This window comes from Aedes aegypti, chromosome 2 (genome assembly GCF_002204515.2).
Source record: "Aedes aegypti strain LVP_AGWG chromosome 2, AaegL5.0 Primary Assembly, whole genome shotgun sequence".
Taxonomy (NCBI): domain Eukaryota; kingdom Metazoa; phylum Arthropoda; class Insecta; order Diptera; family Culicidae; genus Aedes; species Aedes aegypti.
Window position 1 is genome coordinate 329,486,796 of NC_035108.1, and position 19,183 is coordinate 329,505,978.

Sequence of the window (19,183 nt, forward strand, 5' to 3'; positions counted from 1 at the left end):
AGTTTGCTGGTTTCCAGCAATAAAAATTTGGTGTGTAGGGTGCGAAAATCCCACTAGCAATTTCAACTATCAAGTTATCCAACGCCAGCGTGCTCTTAACTACAGTTCTTTTAATGCTAAGCTTTCTATTGAAGCATAGGGGAAGAGCACTTATTTTCGACCCAGCACTAGTTCTCGACCCATTCATACGATTTTGGCCTACTTTGTATGAAAATCTGAAAATTGGCACAAAATTCTTGTAGGTCGAAAATTAGTGCTTTTCCCCTGGGCCATTTTAATTGAATACATAGTCGCCTTTGATTCTATAGTCCTATCTCTCAAATCTCCCCAGATTTAAATTTAGTATAACCAAAGCCCTCAAGGAATATCGAAGGGTGGTTTCAGAACTCTTTTCTTAGAAATAAGTGAAATAATATTGTGAGGATAGCCATTTTTTCTATGTAAACTTTTTACCCAGAAATTGATTCCGGAATATGTTCCCGGATTCAACTAAAAATATTTACTTAACCTTTCAAAAGTGCAAAGCTTTCCTTCGCAATTCATCCAAAAATGTCTTGATTCTGTCAGTTCCTATGCATATACATATTTCTGTATAGGGGAACTGACGTATTCTCGGCAGTTTAAGCTGATGCCGCGCTTCTTTTGTAAAATTCTCGGAAATCAGCAGATAAATTCCATGTTTGTCTGTTTACATTGATGCGTTGCTCAATTCTTTATCGATTATGTTCGCTGCGAACATCTCTTGTCAGTGTGGCTATTGTCGGCAGCCTCATTCTGTTCGGCAACTTTCCCATAAGAACTGCTGGTGAATCTCTTCGGCAGCTTCATATCGTTCGCATTTTGAGGCGTGTTCATTTCAAATGATGGCATCACTGGCGTTATTGTTTGTTCAGTCTCGGAAATCTCGTCAGTGGGAAGCGGACAGAACAAAAAATCATCTGAATGTTTTCATTGACGAGTTTTGATAGAATAATACTGTGAATTTGGCGTTTGAAGTTTGGTTGCCGATTATAGTCGAATGGTTCCGAAGCTGTAAGTCTCCCTATATGCTGAATGTTCTACATATTAGACATTCCTTCATGAGTTCCTTCATATAATTTTCACAAACATCTTACATGAAACTCTTTCGCTAAGTTCATCAAAAGACCTTATTTTTAAAATACCCTGGATTGGTTTATGGACAAAAGGTCGAAAGACAAAACGTCGAAAGCACAAAAGGTCGAAAGACAAAAGGTCTAAAGGACAAAAGGTCAAACATAATTTGCTGAGTGGGATTTTTTCTTTTTTGTTTGCCTTTAAAACCATAATAAAAATTTACTTAAATTTTGTTTGATTCAACGCAAATTTGAGTTCATTCAACCCAAGCTTGAGAATAATGCATTTTACCCAAATTTGGCTTATTGGGCCAAACTACCCCCATTAGGTAGGTGCAGCTCTCTCTATTTTTGACAACATTGGTGGGGAAGAGAGAGAATACCGAGAGATTTTGGGTTGAGAGAATAATCGATATACTTAATTTTGGGTAAAGTCAACTAAAAAATTAGGATATCTGTTCTTTCCGTGTGTGAGGTTGATTGCAGAAAAATAGAAAATGTAAATATTATTGTATTACATGTTAAATTAGACCCAAACAATTTTAGGTTATAAAGAATATTTTTTTCAAACATTTTTCGAAAGTTCTCCTAATAAATCATTTTGTTTCCGAAGCTAAGAAAAAATACACAAAACCCTAAAAGTAAATTGTAGGAGTTTTTTAAAAATTGCTTAATTCTTATACGTAAGATGCCTGACTTTTGAAAGTGCATTAGGTATTCTTTAACAAATTATCAAAGTAATGCAAAAAAAATCATTCAAAACTTAAATTTAGCAAAACACTACATAGCGAATTTTACCATAAAACATTTTTGGCAAAGTTGCGTGGTTTGTCACCGTTAGAACCACCTGATGCTGTGTACAATAAGCGAAGTTTTTTCACCATTGTTGTACAAAATACAACAGCGCGACGACTGAAGTGTTAAAAAACTCTGCCAATATTCTAGCGTGAAACTTATATAGGTCTAACACAACACCACAATTTGTTTGTAATTTCTGCAAGTAGGAAAAAAATGATTTCTATATCAACAGTATTATGAAACTTCGCAGTTCATGCAAAACATATTCCTTCCATTTGAATGCAAATCAGGTATATCGTAATGAATTTTGTCAAAAAAAAAAAAAAAAAAAATCAGAAATTATATGGTTAATTCTCAAATTTTCCGACATTAATTTAGTATTTCGGAAGTTCCTTTAAGCCAAAATTATAGATACATCAAATTTGTTTAGAAGTACTTCAAAAACGCTACTTTCAGTTGATTTCTCAGTCTGATAGTCGAAAACCGATATTTTTTCTGTTCCCGACTTCCGGCCGATGAGTTTTGATCTTTTTCAAAGGACGTTAGGTCTATTGTCTCCCGTTATAAACAGGGTGATGAAGAGCGCTCAATCATGCTGCGTTTTAGTTTTAGGTTCAACAATGGATTTTCTACATACATATGGTCATTCTGAAAGAAAGTCTAAAAAAAAACGTTGCTACGTTTGTTGTGTGGTAAATAGAAAACAGCTGTTGAACCTTAAAACTAAAACACAGGCATGATTAAGCGCTCTCCGTTATCAGTCAGACGACAATTTGTTTATTACGTGAGACGATAGACCTTACGTCCCTTGAAAAAGGCCAAATCCCATCGGCCAGAACGTTTGGATCATAAAAAAAATATTTTTTCGACTATCAGATTGAGAAGCAATCTGAAAGTAGCTTTCAAGATCCAGCCAAATTGCCATTATCAAAGTTGCCCAAAATTTTTTTTTGTGTTTGTACTGATTGAGGTTGACTATGAATGTGGAATGATTCTTAGAGTTATTTGTAAAGAAATCCCAAAAATATATTTTAATTTCCTAGAGTAAATGGTTCTTTAACCAAAAGTGTAGAGTGGATAGATTTCTAGATGTTTTTTAGGAAATAATCCCGGAATCAACATTCGGAATAATTTATGGAGTAATTTCTAGAACCTAAAAGCATACCTGATGGAATTTCTTGTAATTTTGTGCTTTGAAGTTCAAGAAAGAACTGCAAAATTCTTTAGTAAAACTGTTCATTTTCTTCTTCTTCTTTCTGGCGTTACGTCCCCGCTGGGACAGATACTGCTTCTCAGCTTAGTGTTCTTATGAGCACTTCCGCAGTTATTCACTGAGAGCTTACTATGCCAATGATCATTTTTGCATGTGTATATCGTGGCTGGTACGAACATGCTCTATGCCCTGGGAAGTCGAGAAAATTTCCAACCCGAAAAGATCCTTGACCGGTGGGATTCGAACCCACGACCCTCAGCTTGGTCATGCTGAATAGCTGCGCGTTTACCGCTACGGCTATCTGGGCCCCTAAAACTGTTCAATATTTCTTTAAATAAATCATTGACACGAAAGCCACAATAGTGGTATAGTGTCGCAAATAAATAATAATTAAAATTTCTTCAGAAAATTCTCAGTAGAATCGCTAGTACTGTTCAAAAGAAAAATTCTGTGAAAAGTACCTGGATGAATCTCTGACTAATTTCAAGGAAAAAATCCGGGACGACATTCCAAGGGAATAGTTATGTAACACTTTAAGAAATCCCTAATAAAATTGATCGGGGAATTTTTAAGTATTTTTTCTGTTGTGTTTTTGAAAAAGCAGAACGTATTTCTATAGAAGCTTTAAACAAATGTTAATATTTTGTTAGGTAAAAGTTAGTTGCGAGAGAATTTTGAAGAAATGTGAAGAGCAACATAATTTATTCTAGCAATATGAAAGAGATTCTTTGAGATTTTTTTTAGTAAGATAAGAGTCTTAAGTAACTTCAGGAAAAAACTGTTGCATAATCCCGGGATTTTGTTTTTTTAGATCCTTGGAGGAGCTCAGGATACAAAAATTCTTGGAGAAAGCACTGAAAAAGTATGAAACTTGTTCATGAAGAAATCCTCGTGGGGATTCTCAGAGAAAATTTCAAAAAGCATATGGTTCAATACCTAACAAGCTCGTGGAGCAATCACTAGAAACATTCCTCGTAAATGCGTTGGATGATTTCTTGAAGGATTTGGTTTTGTTGGATTAGAGTGAATATTTTCCGTAGTGAAAATAGAATTTTACAAATGTCACTGATGTGCAGCGATATGAGACAAAATCATAAACACATAAAATCAATGCCAGTGTATGCAAACTACGAAATTTGTGAAAATAGTAATTATTGCGAACGATTTTACTTCCTTTCAAACAAAATTTTGCAAGGCCCCACCTCCAGAAATAAAATCCTAGCTACGGCAATGCTGTTTTGTTGAATGTCCAGGAAAAATTGATACCCCGATAAAAATCAGGATACACAGTGCAGAGCTGGCATGGGGTGTTTTTTTTCGGCTGAACTGACTGAAACTTTGCCGCAATAAGAAGCGCATTAGTATAACGCATATTGTGGCCAAATATGAACTCTGTAGCTTTAAAAAAACATTGCCGAAGCGAATCTTAAGTGCCAAGAATAGGATCCGGCTCCCTATTGGTCATCCAACTATTACTGATAACAAGATGCATTTTGAATCACTTTCCCCAACCTATGCTTCTTTAAAATCCGCAATCACATACTACATCACAGTATTCCTTCCGAATGTGCGGTAAGAGAATTTTTCCATATAAAAACAAGATGTTTGAGTTTAATCCTTCTTCTTGTGCTCTATGGCATTACGTCTCAAGTGGAACAGAGCTTGCTTCTCAGCTTTTTCTTCTATGTGCACTTTCACAGTTATGAACTGACAGTTTTTTTTGACAGTTGATCATATCTGAAATTTTTGATCGTATGATAGTTACGAAGATACTCTATGCCCACACGGAGACGGAATTCAACTCAATTTTGGGTTGTTTCAACGCAATTCCGTAGTTGAGCCCAATAACTCAATTTTGGCTAAATTTCCAAGGTCCCCACTAGGTAGTTTGGCTGTAATTCCGATCGAAAAATATACTCAATTTGTGGTTGATTTAACGCAAAATTGAGTTCTTTCGACCCAAACATAAGAAAAGTTGTATTTACCCAAATTTGGCTTATTGGGCCAAAGTACCCCCATTGGGTAGATGCAGCTCTCTCTATTTTTGACAACATTCGTGTGGGAGAAAGAGAAAACCGAGAGATTTTGGGTTGAAACTATAATAACAGTACTTAATTTTGGGTAAAGTAAACACAAAAATTAAGTAAAAATATTTCTCCTTGCAGGGAAATCGAGAAAGTTTCCACACCAGAAATATCCTCGACCTTGCAGTCTAGCTGAATAGCTGCGCGTTTCCGCTACGGCTATCTGGGCCCCCATTGATGCTTGATACTAAAACATTTCAATTACCTTTCCTATAGTGAATTTTGAAAATAAATTTATAGTTGTATCACATTATCTAATCTTATCCATATTTATCCTAAAGTACCCCGCATATCCAGAAGCTCACTACATCCGGTGCACATCTGTGGGGTAAGTGTGAGTCTGAGTATGTGCTCGCAAAAGCTTTCACTCCTCGACGGTTTTGTTTTCGACTCCGGGCTGCTCAATGCCACCTCCAAACAATCGCCGCGTAACCGAAGTTGCAATCCAATTCAATCCATATCCTGGTTACCGCGGCAATATCGGCCGTGGACTGCTATGTGTGCATGTGCTTACACGAGTTGGACGTATAATTTATGTTTCACACACTTTGTTATATTTTTGTCGCTCAGGAAGCGCAGCAAACGGCGGCGGAACAGAACAGAAAAAAAAAACTCAAACGCTTGGCATTAAATGTCATATTGACGTATCAATATATTGGATTTTTTTCCGCCACGGTCGCGAAGGGAGCTTTCCGGTTACAGTCCGTGGAAAACTGGTGCAGTTCGATTGGCGCTTCGGTTTGGTCACGGTTGGCGCGATCGGAACTCCAATTCGGTCGTAATTCAATATTTTATTTAACTTGGCTGTGCGGACATTTATTTTTATTGGATTGTAAATTTGCGAGTGAGAGTAAATTTTGTGACAGTTTTCCCGGAGAGAGTGAGCGAAGGGGGTTGAACCGTAAATTAAAGTCTCACTTCCGTCGGGCGTCGGAGATTTTGGCGATTCAGAGGGACCAATCAAGGCGAAACAATAGTAAGTGGAATTCGTTCGGAACCGAACCGGGAATGCGAAAGAGGACAAGCCAATTTCATGGATGCAACAACATAAATTAACGATTTCGATTCTGTGGTTTTTGTTTTCTCTCTTCCAACCGCGCGATTTTGCACATAGGAGTAACAGGACCAATTTCATGACCAAAAAATTCAAAGACGTTTGAATGTCCTGTTTTACATTAACAGTGCCCTACCGGTTTTGGCAACAAAGTGTGAATTTCAAATTGCAAAATCTGGGATGTGGTCAAATTCGGAAAATTAAACTTGACTATATTTTTTCTGAACAGAAACATTGTAACATCTAAAAGTTTCGAAAAATGCTTGGCATTACGAATGGTGTGGAAAATAAGTAAGAGACTTCTCCTGTTCAGTTTTTAACTCAAGAGACATTATACTGCGTACACGCACAATTTGAAATGTATACTTGTTGCATACAATATAGGCGTGAAGTTTTCTATGTTAACTTTTCTAGAATGCAAATTTGCAGCTTTAGAGTAAGACCTTAATGAAAGTATGTAGTTGGTGTCAAATACGGGTAGGATCAAGGATTTTTTTTTTCTGGTGGCATTTTTCTTATTTCTGAACTTCTGGAATTCGAACTTCTAGATGTATTCTCGGGAAGCTTTATAGACAAGACTCTGAAATGTTCAAAAGTATTCATGACTATGTTTCTTGCAATATTTTGGGTTGAATTTCAAACAATATTACTAGAAAAAAAAAAACTTATTCAGTTTGTTTGGCTGTTTTATCGCTAGAAGCATTGGCGTAGCTAGGATTTTTTTTTCTGGAGAGGGCCTAGCAAATTTTTGTTTTACAGATATGATATCGATCGCAATAATCACGATTTCGACAAGTTTCGTAGTTTGCATAGATATGTATTGACCTAATTTGTTTGGGACTTCGTTTCATATTGCTGCACACCAGTAATATTAGTTGATTTCAAGTTCCGCTTTGGATAATATTCATTCTTTGTCTAATCTAATAAAAAAAAAGAATTTTTCCATGAAGAACATGTGATTCTTCTACGAATTTTTCAATGATTCAACCATGTTCGTTTAAGAAATTCCTCTGAGAATTCCCAAGGGATTTTTTTCATGAATATACTTCTTAAGGGATTTCTCGAAGAACTACTTTACCAGTTTTCAATCATTTCCTCCTGGGATTTTCATGGGACATCGTTCCCGGGATCAGTCGTTATTGATTCCTGACAGATTTTTTCCTGAAATTTTGCTTTCTGATCTTACAAGGAAATGTCTACTAAATTTCTCAAAATCGTCCAGGGAGTGCTTTAGAAATTTAAAAATGCCTACTGGCAGATCATCAACGTGGTTATTGCATTCAAATTCCTATTCTTAGTTTAAAATATCATCTAGTTGTTCATTATTGGTTTGTTTGGATTTTCTGGAATTACTAAGGATTTTTTCAGGAAAAATATAAAATAAATTCTAGGAGTCGCTCCAAGATCACAAACCAAGGATTCTTTCCACAAATTCTCAGATGTTACTCTAAGGATTCCTCTTAACATCCCACATAATTTTAATAAGCAGTTAAATAGTAATCAATTGAGAAAATGTTCGTAAAAATTTCTTCGGAGAAAATTTCTAAGAAATTTTTTTAGGGCATTCTTTGGACAATTATATTATTGCTTTTCCTGGTATGTCGTACTAAGCCTTTTCCAAGAAATTTATCAAAGATTCATCCAAGTTAAACATCAGAGGTTCAAGATCTTGTAAAATTTTTGCTTTTGTAGCAAACGTCAGAACAATTCTGCTCCTCCTTCCCTTGACTGTAACTTTCGTCATTTTTATTTTTAATCTGAATTGTCAAAAAAGAGACGGAAACACAACTAGCACCGAAAATAAAATGTACAAAATGAAATAATCTACACGTGCACGTTCTACACACCCTGTGCTTGAAGTGTTAAATCAAGTGTTGATAGGAAGGTCGTCGCATAATGGACCAATGCAAGAGTTAACTGATCTGACAGATGTGAGACATGAAGCGTTACATTTCTAGTTATTTCTGAAATATCCGATTCAAGCGAAACCGTCCAGGTATCGTTCAGAAAACTAGAATGACAAAGATTTAGTCGAACAATGGAATGTTAAGAACGTTGTGCGTGTAACTATGCCAAAAGTGATTATTTTCCACCATTGACTATTGTTTATGCTATTCAAGACCCTCCTTAGAGGTTGTCCATTTAAAACGTTAGAAAATTCTGAGATTATTCAACACACCTCCCCCCATTTTAAGGCTTTTTGCACAAAAAAAACACGTACAAAATCTTCAACCCTCGTTCCCCCATTGACCCTTACGTAATTAATGGACGACCTCTTATTAGAAAAATAATTTCTGGCCTCAAACCATACAAATAGAACTATTAAAATGATATAAAATGTTATGAAAACTATCTGAAGGAATTCACCCAGGAATAGAGTAGAATTTGCAGTAGAATTTTCATTGAAATATCTTAGTAAAAGATCTATTTCACTTAATGTTTTTTTTGTCAATCCCAACAAAGAAAGAAAGATGAAGTTTATTTTTTTATTCCAGGAACATATTCCAAAATTAATTTGTGTGTAAATAGTAGAAATATAAGAAATGGTTGCCTTCCAGTAGGAATTCACGTAACGAAAAAATCTCGTAATATTATATAACCCATTTCCAAGAGATTTGTAGCGCAAGTTCTAAAGCCACCCTTCGATTTTTATTGTACAATTTGATTGTACTAAAATTCTCTTAAGAATATCGAAAGGACCATCAACAGTTTTGATGCAGATCTGCTAGAAATTAGTCAAATAATTTTTATAATTGAGAATTCAGAACATAAGTTTCAGGTAGGCCGACGGCGCTGCAGAATCGTTACCCGATCTATGGCGTAGTTAGTCAGCGCGCCCTGTCTAGCGTACAGGGGAGTCGTGGGATCGAAGCCCACCCCGATTCCATTATTTTTCATAATTTTGCTTCTCAATTTGTCCAAATTGACTTTTGTGTCTATGAGCTTTAAAGTGATGTTCTTCAATATTCCTCAAAATTTTTTAAAATATATTTAGACATTTTGGGAAATTTGTTTGAAAAAAAAATAAATATAAAAAAAATATTTTGCAAATTGATATTGTACATCAACAATGCTTCTTTATGTTTCATCTAATAGTCTCTATTAAGGTAACACAAGAGACCGTTTTATTTGCCCTATCTTTTGTCTAACTCTATCAACTTTCATTAAAACTTTGCAAAAGCAAATCTCGAGTTTTAATGAACCGATGAGGCTGAAAATTTAATGGTTTGGGCACAACATATATAGAATTATATGATAAATTTCTCACATCGATATATGGAGTGGTACTTGGAATTTGCTTCTGTAAATGGATAGGGTTATCATAATAACGTTCCGTGCGGTCCTAATATCTAATATCCTTATATGATAGAGAAGTTATTGCAAATTATTTCAAAAAAAATTATGCTATAAATTATGTGTACTAATTTTCAAAATTCCGCTCCATCCTACGCCAGAGAGCAGCTGATCCCAACAAATAAATGCGTAAAGCTTAAGAACATGGACAGTATTTAATTTTGTAAGTAAATAACTGCAAGAAATACTTTTTGTGCCGATAATTTGAAATTTCAACAAAAAAATATAGGCAAATATAGCTATATTTAGAACAAGATATTTTAAGCGGTGGGGTCAAAGAGGAAATAAAGACTTCTATGTTCCTTGCAGTTGCCCAAATTGTTATGGCACATTAGGTTATAGAGCAAAATCTAAAATGCCGTGAAAAGTGTACTGCGATCTTTGAAACTTGAGTACCATTTGCAGTAATAATGGACCAAATGCAGTACTAGAAGTGGTACCCATTCTGAATTGGACTTATCAGTTATCTCTATTCATTTCTGGTGGTATTCTCAGGGATATTTTTCTTCAGCATCATGAATGTTATATATTATAGTTATATACAATTTCAACCAGACTGAATATTTGAAATTTTTCAATACCAATGATGGTGAAAAATCAGTAATACAGTGAAAGCTCCATAAGTCGATACTCCATGACTTGATATCGACTCATAGAACCATACTAAAAACCAGATTTAATGGTAACTCTGATCCCAGACAACCAGAATGTACGTATAATGCAATCACTTTTTGCGTTATGCGATGCTTACATGCGCAAAGTTTCACGTATAAAAAGATGCGAAAAGGCCTTATACGTACAAAAGTGGAGGTGCTATACGTGCATAATTTGTATGATGAAAAATAACATGCTGTGCGAGTGTGTAAATTTTCTTGCGAACTAGTCTGTACTCTTATGCGACTTAATTTATCATAACAAAATTGATTTGACAGCTGCTACGGATTGATCCGACTTACTTAGAAAATAGCATTTTATGCGAGGAAACTCATCGATCAACCGATATCATCCACCATGTTGTGTGGGTGTGATGAAATTTGTGCAAATAAACGACTTTGTTCGTAAACTGTTAAACGACTTCTGGTTGTCTAGGATGGTCTCTACAAACAAGTTTACAAAGCACTTCTGTTCCATTACTCCACGAGTCGATGCTTCCTTCATGCTTTTTCCATGAGTCAATGGTTCCTTGAGATATCGACTCATTGAGGTTTGACTGTAATCTCGAGTTTTTTATGACTCAGTTGAACGTCGAAACTTATGAAAGTTGATCCATTTTTGCATTATACGTATCATGTTTGGTAAAAAATACTCTCTCACGAGATGAAACATAAATTCGAGCAATTAGTATTTTGTTTTGTTTGTATTGCATTCTACAATAAATGAAATTTTATGTGTAAAAACCAATTCGAAGCAAACGAATAATATAAGGCATGTTAGGGAGACATGCCTGGTGTAGTGGTTGGAACTCACGCCTCTCACGCCGAGAACCTGGAATCGAAACCCACTCCCGAGAGAGTCATTTATGAGTCACTCGGCTTCGGTGATATCCGAATTATAAACAACGGTGGCAAAAATGAACACGAGTACCAACACCGGTGTCTCGTTTGCTGCGTGTCGTGTTCGTTCATATGCACGAGATGTGAGTACCTACACTGAAAACATTCTACAAGCTCGATCAACGTGTTCCACAAGTGAATTTTCACTAATTGCTAAACACATCAATCGACGGTGTAAAACCAGTCGCTATCGGCAATCCAAATTCAAATGTAGAAAACATTAATTTAGAAATAGACGGATTCTATGTCAAATCGGTCAGTCACAGAACCCGACCATCTTCGATTTGGATTAAATTTTTTGACCGCCCGCAGTTGCTACTCCGTTATTGCAAGATCAGCTGTACTTCTTCTTCTTCTTTCTGGCGTTACGTCCCAACTGGGACAAAGCCTGCTTCTCAGATTAGTGTTCTTATGATCACTTCCACAGTTATTAACTGAGAGCTTTCTTTGCCGATTGACCATTTTTACATGTGTATATCGTGTGGCAGGTACGAAGATACTTCTATGCCCTGGGAATCGAGAAAATTTCCTTTTACGAAAAGATCCTCGACCAGTGGGATTCGAAACCACGACCCTCAGCATGGTCATGCTGAATAGCTGCGCGTTTACCGCTACGGCTATCTGGGCCCCGCTGTACTTACACAGAGAATAAACAGATGCTACTCAGGATCAGTAGCATCTTCAATGTGTAAGTACTGGCGCTCTCTTTATTATAACAAACAATACCGGCGCCGGCTGCGTCCGAATGCAGGTCAATTTGGGAATGGGATGGAAATGTTGACGTGTTACTTGCTTTATGGAAGCCGAGGAGTCCTCTGCACTTCCACAAGAAGACATTGGGAGTTTGGATATGGGAAAGGATTCGTTTTTGTAAACGATAAATATATAATTTAAATGAATACGTGAACACGGATGATCGATACCGATTGTGCGGTTACTATGCGAACCGGACACGATCAGAGTTGCTTGCTGTCACTATCAACGCTTGAAATTTGCTGATTTTTACAGGCCGACTGCGATACAATTCGGATCATTCCATATCACATCAACATCATGCTCTCTACTCCATCAACAGTGCATTGATGGCGATAGACTATGGATATCACTGATGGCTCAAGTTTAGCCTTAAATTAAGCAAATAAAATGGAAATGTATCAGTACAATATTCTTGATAGTGCTGCAGATGGATTGAAACTGTGTGTTGGTCACTGAAAAACATTAATAGCGTGGGTAATTACCACGTGATCACTCATTCTGCAGTGATTATGATCTAAAGTGCGATGTCGCATCACAGCTGTTAGTTGTCAGATCCAAGTGATATTGATAGTTTGCAACTGATATTGATAGTTTTAGTCCATCAGCCATCAGATGATATGACCGATATTGTGCAACTCTGGACACGATCCGAATTCCGTCGCTCACTCTTAAAGGAGCATGCAACAGATTCAACGGATAAAACACAACTTTGCATATGTTTTTGGTATGGTACAATAAGTGTTTTCCATAGAAAAATTGATCAGTTTGACTCAAGTATAACTTTTGAAAATGACCTATAAATTTTTGCATGCAACTTATTTGAAAAAAAATCTAACTCCAAAACTGATGATTTTAGCGAAAAATGTTCTATGAAGAAGTTGTAGTGAACCGTTTGGATAATAAGAAAAAAAATATACACTGAAAAAATATTTTATTGATTTTCATAGAAAAAATTAAAAATAAAACTTGAACTTTATATTACACAAAAACCCCATTTTAAATATTTTTTAAATTTTCACCATAGAATCTTGATAGTAAAAAGATGTTTGGAACAATGTTTCATGATGGCGAAATTTTTAATATATTTTTTTTTCTAAGAACAACTTTTGGCCAATTTTCAAAATTTTGATTTTTTTTGTCAAAATAAATACGTTCTGATGATACAGTAAGCATCTTGAAATGATTCTAAACCATAATGATTATATGAATAATTTCTCTAGAAGTAGCCATTTTCAAATTATATCGAATTTAATGCAAAAAATATTGTTTGAATATTTGAATGGGCCATTTTCAGTTATTCGCGTTTCTCCATTAATAATAATACGTTTTCGAGAGTAAAGACCATATTTTTTTCCACTTACTTATTTTCCTTGATGGAGAATCGTAAATAACTAATAAAAATGGCGTATTTTAATATTTTAATAATATGTTTTGCATTAAACTCGATATAGTTGGAAAATGGCTACTTCTAGAGAAATTATTCATATAATCATTATGGCTTAGAATCATTTCAAGATGCTTACTGTAGAGTAAGGTGGGGCAAAAGTTCGACCTTAGTGGTATAATCAAAGTTTCCAGGAAAACAATAGCAGTTAAAACTAAACAAATACCATACAGTGAACCTTCAACATATTGGCTATAATTTTGCTTAACAAACTTGTGTCAAAATGTTTACCCATTATTAGTTATAACAGTTTCAAAATTGATTGTCTTATTCGAACTTTTGCCCCACCGGTGGGGCAAGAGTTCGAATCTAGTGCGGGGCAAAAGTTCGCTGGCTAAAACACAAAATATCAATCTTTTTATGACAGGCGTACTTTACATCAGCCGTAAACTTAAGTTTGCCGAAAAATACACACTAAATTTTCATCAAGAAATTGCCCAAAACCGGGTTAATTGTAAAATACTCAAAAATAGCAGTTTTTCGCAAAACTAAGTGGAAATGTAAAATTTTTGTGACAGTTTTCACACGATCAGACAAATTTAAATAAATTTGAAGACAATATGTGGATTTTAGGTAATTTGCAAATTTTTCCGTGATTTTATACATGGGTCGAACTTTTGCCCCGCTGATTCGAACTTTTGCCCCAGTATGGGCCAAAAATTGTTTCCAAGCATTTATGCAAAAACTAATACACCTCAAAGCAACCTTATGATAGGCCTAGAAACGCCCTTATATAAAATATTGAAAAAGATTTTATCTTCAATTGGTTCCATGCAACGAAAGTTTGACCAAAAATTACAATATTCACGTCAAAAAACAACAAATAGCCATAACTTTTCCAAATCTCAATCGATATTTATGATATTTGGAGTAAAAGTCTCTTACTTGAATGACCTTCGAACCACCATGACATTTATAAGATTTGTTTTGAATTGAGCTAGAAATCTTAAAAAGAAACTCTTACCCCACTCGAACTTTTGCCCCACTTTACTCTATCATCAAAATGTATTTATTTAAACAAAAAAAAAAAAAAAAAAAAATCAAAATTTTGAAAATCGATCAAAAGTTGTTGTTAGAAAAACTTGTTTATTAAAAATTTCTCCATCATGGAACTTTGTCCCAAACATCTTTTTACTACCAAGATTCTATGGTGAAAATTTAAATAATATTAAAAATGGGGTTTTTATGTAATTTTAAGTTCAAGTTTTATATTTGATTTTTCTATGAAAATCAATAAACTATTTTTTTAGTGTATATTTTTTTCTTCTAGTCCAAACGGTTCACTACAACTTCTTCATAGAACATTTTTCTCTAGAATCAACGGTTTGGGAGTTAGAATTTTTCAAATAAGTTGCATGCTAAAATTTATAGGCCATTTTTAAAAGTTACACTTGAGTCGAAATGATCAATTTTTCTATGGAAAACAATTACTCTACCATACCAAAAACATGTACAAAATTTAATTCAAATCGAAGACTATCGAGCACGATTTTTTATTTGTTTTTTGGCTCATTCTGGATGGAATTCTTCAATAATCGAAAATTTTTCTCAAAGATTCATTAGCGATTGCTTAATTTTCTGATTACAGGCACCTATTACGGGCGCCCGGTTTCCTAAAAAATGACATGCATATCATCATATCACGCGTGTTCGGCAAATATGCGTCCTTGTGATGATCGACAGACTAGTTTTACGAGTGATGGATATCGTCATTGTAGAACACGTGCAAATCATGTACAAAAGACTTTGCAATTGAATCAAAGCAGGCATTGCATTTCATCTCATCTTTCGATCATCTGAGCAAGAAAAAAAAATAAGAAGATATCATCTAGGGCTCTTTGATCATATCTTAATGAAAATCTTCGGCTCTTTTGATGCTCGATAAAATCTTTCGACACAGCAATCCACGTAGTTTATACGATGACAATGTTTGAAAAAGGAGCAAAACAAAAGTAGTGAAAGATTGCAAACTCAACGAAAGTAAGTCAACTAATGTATTTGAAATATAATCAATTTTCATTTCAAAATTTTTTTAGGTTCTGTGCAAACTGTTCTGTGCCAGAGAATCTAGCAACATATTGGGAATGTTGGATACCATTTCATCCTCAAAGATCGAAACCAAGCGTTCAAGGACAATAATGGCCGGAATATTTCAAATAGCGATTCAAATGATTGATCACAAGTTTAAACTAATTAGACACAGCTTTCAATCAAATTTGTTATATGTAGAAAGCTACTGACTTTAAATAAGTCTAATGAATGGAAAAGTTAAAGAATAAAATTACTATTGTATAGAAATAAACACAATTTTATGTCTAACATTATCAAAATGAGAGGTTTTTTGCTGTTCCATGTACGACAAAATAATCTTTACAGCACATTTTGCTTGACCATAGGATAATTTGGAGAAAAATCATCTTTCGCTTGTCGATAATTTAGGTACATGTGAGTGCTGAGAAGTAAAGGTTCCCTTCTGTTACGGAAAACTTTTCTTCAAACGACAAACTTCTCCACTGGTCCATTCAGTGTTTCAAGTGTCTTCTGGTGGAAGAAGGTCTCGGGGTCTAGTGCCTCTGGTACATTTTTATTATCTCGAGAAAGTTAAATAGCCGACCCCAATATTTCCTTTGTATATTTTTCGGTCTTCAAATTTGTCGAAACACTCAAGGATTAGCCTATAGTTTAACAATCAGTAGATAGCACGTTCTAAAAATAGTTCATTCCAGTGTCACAAAATGCTATAGTTCCAACTCAAATTACGTTATTGAACATCAGTAATCACTTTCGAAACAGACATTTCATTATATCAACAAAGAGTTGTCTAGATCATCAAGATGAAAAGATCGAATCATTTCAATGCGCTCTTGGATTGAGGATAATATCTTTTAACCATACGGAGATGATCTCTTCGATCAGATGAGATTGTAAAGCCTGAATCAAAGTCAATTCTTAACAGAATTACAGGTTTAACACGTAATTTCACGTTGCCAAGCGACACGACAAATCCACGGTAAAAGGTTTTGGATCGAACGAGTAAATTATTTTCAGTGTACTGTATTTTCTACGGTAAGTGGTATGCTACAGAAAAGCTCGTCGTAAACATCATAGTGACGACTTTCTCCGGAAACGAAGTAAAGCCGTATGTCCCGAGATAAACTAGACCAGGGCTAAAATTCCAAGCGTGGAGGGCGGCTGTCAAATGGGGGTAAAATTGTAAGGCCGATCAACCAAGTCTAGAACCAGTTTTAAGGCTTCACGTGTAAAAATCATTATTCGCAAAATTTAAGCTAATCATCGTGCTTGAAAGATGCTGTTTGCAAGCAGTTATATATCACGTGCTACTACAGTACGCTGCTAGCGATTCAATCAGAAAATTCTGTTCAAAAAGATGTTTTCGTGAAAATTGATTGCGCCTTCATCATTGTTCTGTAGTCATTTAGTATGGTTGTTCAAATTTTAAAACCAGTTACACTGCCCATACTCGCATAACAGTCCCATTTATAAAGGGTATCCCATATAATATGGGACTGTTATGCGATTATGGGCAGTACATGTTAGGGGGAGCAATGAAGAACCACAAGTATCTCCTTTGTAAAAATCACGGTAATAAAGAAAAAAGGCATGTAAAATCCTCCCAAAACAATTTTGGAATTATGGCCGAGAATTTTACCCATTTACTCCTATGTGTGTCGGAATGCGGGCGAAATGAAAACGATCGAAACGCTAAGATAATTGTATTTTTGGCACTTCATAAACAGGCTGGCGTGAGAATGATGGATCATGCGATAATTTCCAAGTATACGGACATGCGAGTGAAAATTTCCGGCTGGGACGAACGGGTGCAGCAGTTTCCGAAGGATTGTCCTTGCTGTTCGGTAGGGGTGAGTATGAGTTCGATCAACGTTCGTGAATCTCTTTGGAATTTTGAAAATCATCAGGCCATTAAGTGTTATTGTATCATGCGTCTTATGGTTTACTCCAGTTTTCGATATTTGTCACAATATATACTTTACTATACATATAAAAATTAACACACTTTGTTTGAAAATGTTGTGGAAAAATATGAAGTAATTGTAGTCCAGGATTGGAAAATAAAGGCGTAACAGTCTCAATATGAGCTTTCAACCGTAATAGAAACTGAAAAACTTGGTTTATGTTCCAATTCATATTTGTTGATAGTCATTAGATGCAAAATGAGTAATCTGTGCGTTGGTTGAATGAATAGGGCATGTACCAAATTTCTGGAAAATTATAAAAATTTGTGTGAGATGGTAAACTTTGAATTTAGAGCGTTATTTTCTCAATGCCTGCATTTTCCATATGGGACAGTTATAATCCATGGGTTCTAACAGAATATTGTAAAAGACCTCTATAATATCATTGCATAAACAGAAAATGGGACATAACGTGTATAGAAAATTGAAGATTCCAATGCAAATGCTGTTAAAATCCTTTTTCACTTTTATTATAATCCTTAGATTTCATTAAAATTCTTATTTAATAGTTTTACAATTACTTTCATAACATTATAGCGTGCCACCTATCGCACCTTCGGCTACACAACTAAGCATTTTATCCCAAAAACAACCACACAAGCAATGTACGAGGATGTCTGGAACGACCTTTGCCCTCACCGAAGGAGGCCCCGGTTGGAAGATTGCGAAATGTATCGCTCGACGTATCAGACAGACTTCGGCCATCGAATCTCCATGGTGTACTGAATCGGTCCCGAAGGATTTTCCCTTAGCCATCCATTTAGTGATAAAATTTAGAGGTAAATTCTCCTGACTAATCCCATTTCAACCTATTAAGTGAAAAAGTTCTCTCCGCTTTATTGTCTCTATAACCCTCTACGCAGCTCAGATAATGTTGATTAATGAGACAGTAGCTGCTGACCAGTTGTCTCCTTCCGGTCTCGATTCCCGAAATCGTTCAACCCAGGGCTACACCCAGAGATCATAATCAGCTCCAAAGCCCTTCTGCTTCCTGAACCTGATGCCAGAACGTGTGACTGTGCGGTCAGCCGAAAAAGTGAACTGTGTGGTGGCTAAATCTACCGATGATGATTATTTACGATGGCGAAGTGGAAGCATCCGGTTGGCTGGACCGCAGGCTGCACCACGCAGTGGACAATTTATTACCGGAATTAGTTGAACCCCGATGCCGAGTCGTCGAGTCAAGTGGTCGTCTGGTGTAGCGTGTGCCATGTTCCTAAATTCCAAATAAAGCCAAATTGAGAAGAGTGATTTCGCGCAACGACGGTGCTTTAATGAGTTTTTGCTCCGCTGGGATTACCGGGGAACGATTCCGACCTTAATTGGTATTTGATCAGGTTGATCCGAAAGCAAGAAGACGGTCTTTCAGTTGAAGATTCCACTTACGTTGCGTTGCCACCCCGGTTTGTGGGAGCCAGAGAAATACTGCTTTTCCTAATGATACGACCACCCACATTTCTTGGTAGTAGAACTCGAATTCGGTCTTGAATCTTTTAGCCGAAAACATTTTTACAAATTGGGGTAATTTGAATAATCAAAGTTAACAATTTCCATATAACGTAATACATAATGTTCATAATAATACTTTTCCTATTTCAGTAAAATTTTGTCTAAATTCAAACTGATTATCAGTTTGAAAACCATCCCATAATAGCCATTGAGGAACATGCAGACATGCAGATCCCGGAAATAAAATTCAATCAGACATTTTCAACATGCAATCTAACAATCCCATTATCCACACTCCATAAATGCAATGGATTTCGGAAAAGCATACAATGTGTTTGTCAGCATCTGGAGATGTTCATACTCTGAAGCTCATAACGACCTTCATGCAT

General features: G+C 35.7%; 1 long non-coding RNA gene across 1 annotated transcript; it reads left to right on the forward strand.

Moving 5' to 3' along the window:
* Positions 1–5,867: 5,867 nt before the first annotated feature.
* LOC110676781 lies at positions 5,868–18,606 on the forward strand. The gene is made up of 4 exons (XR_002500716.1): positions 5,868–6,165; positions 17,109–17,231; positions 17,883–18,124; positions 18,209–18,606. It is a non-coding gene; the product is annotated as an uncharacterized LOC110676781 (long non-coding RNA).
* Positions 18,607–19,183: the final 577 nt, after the last annotated feature.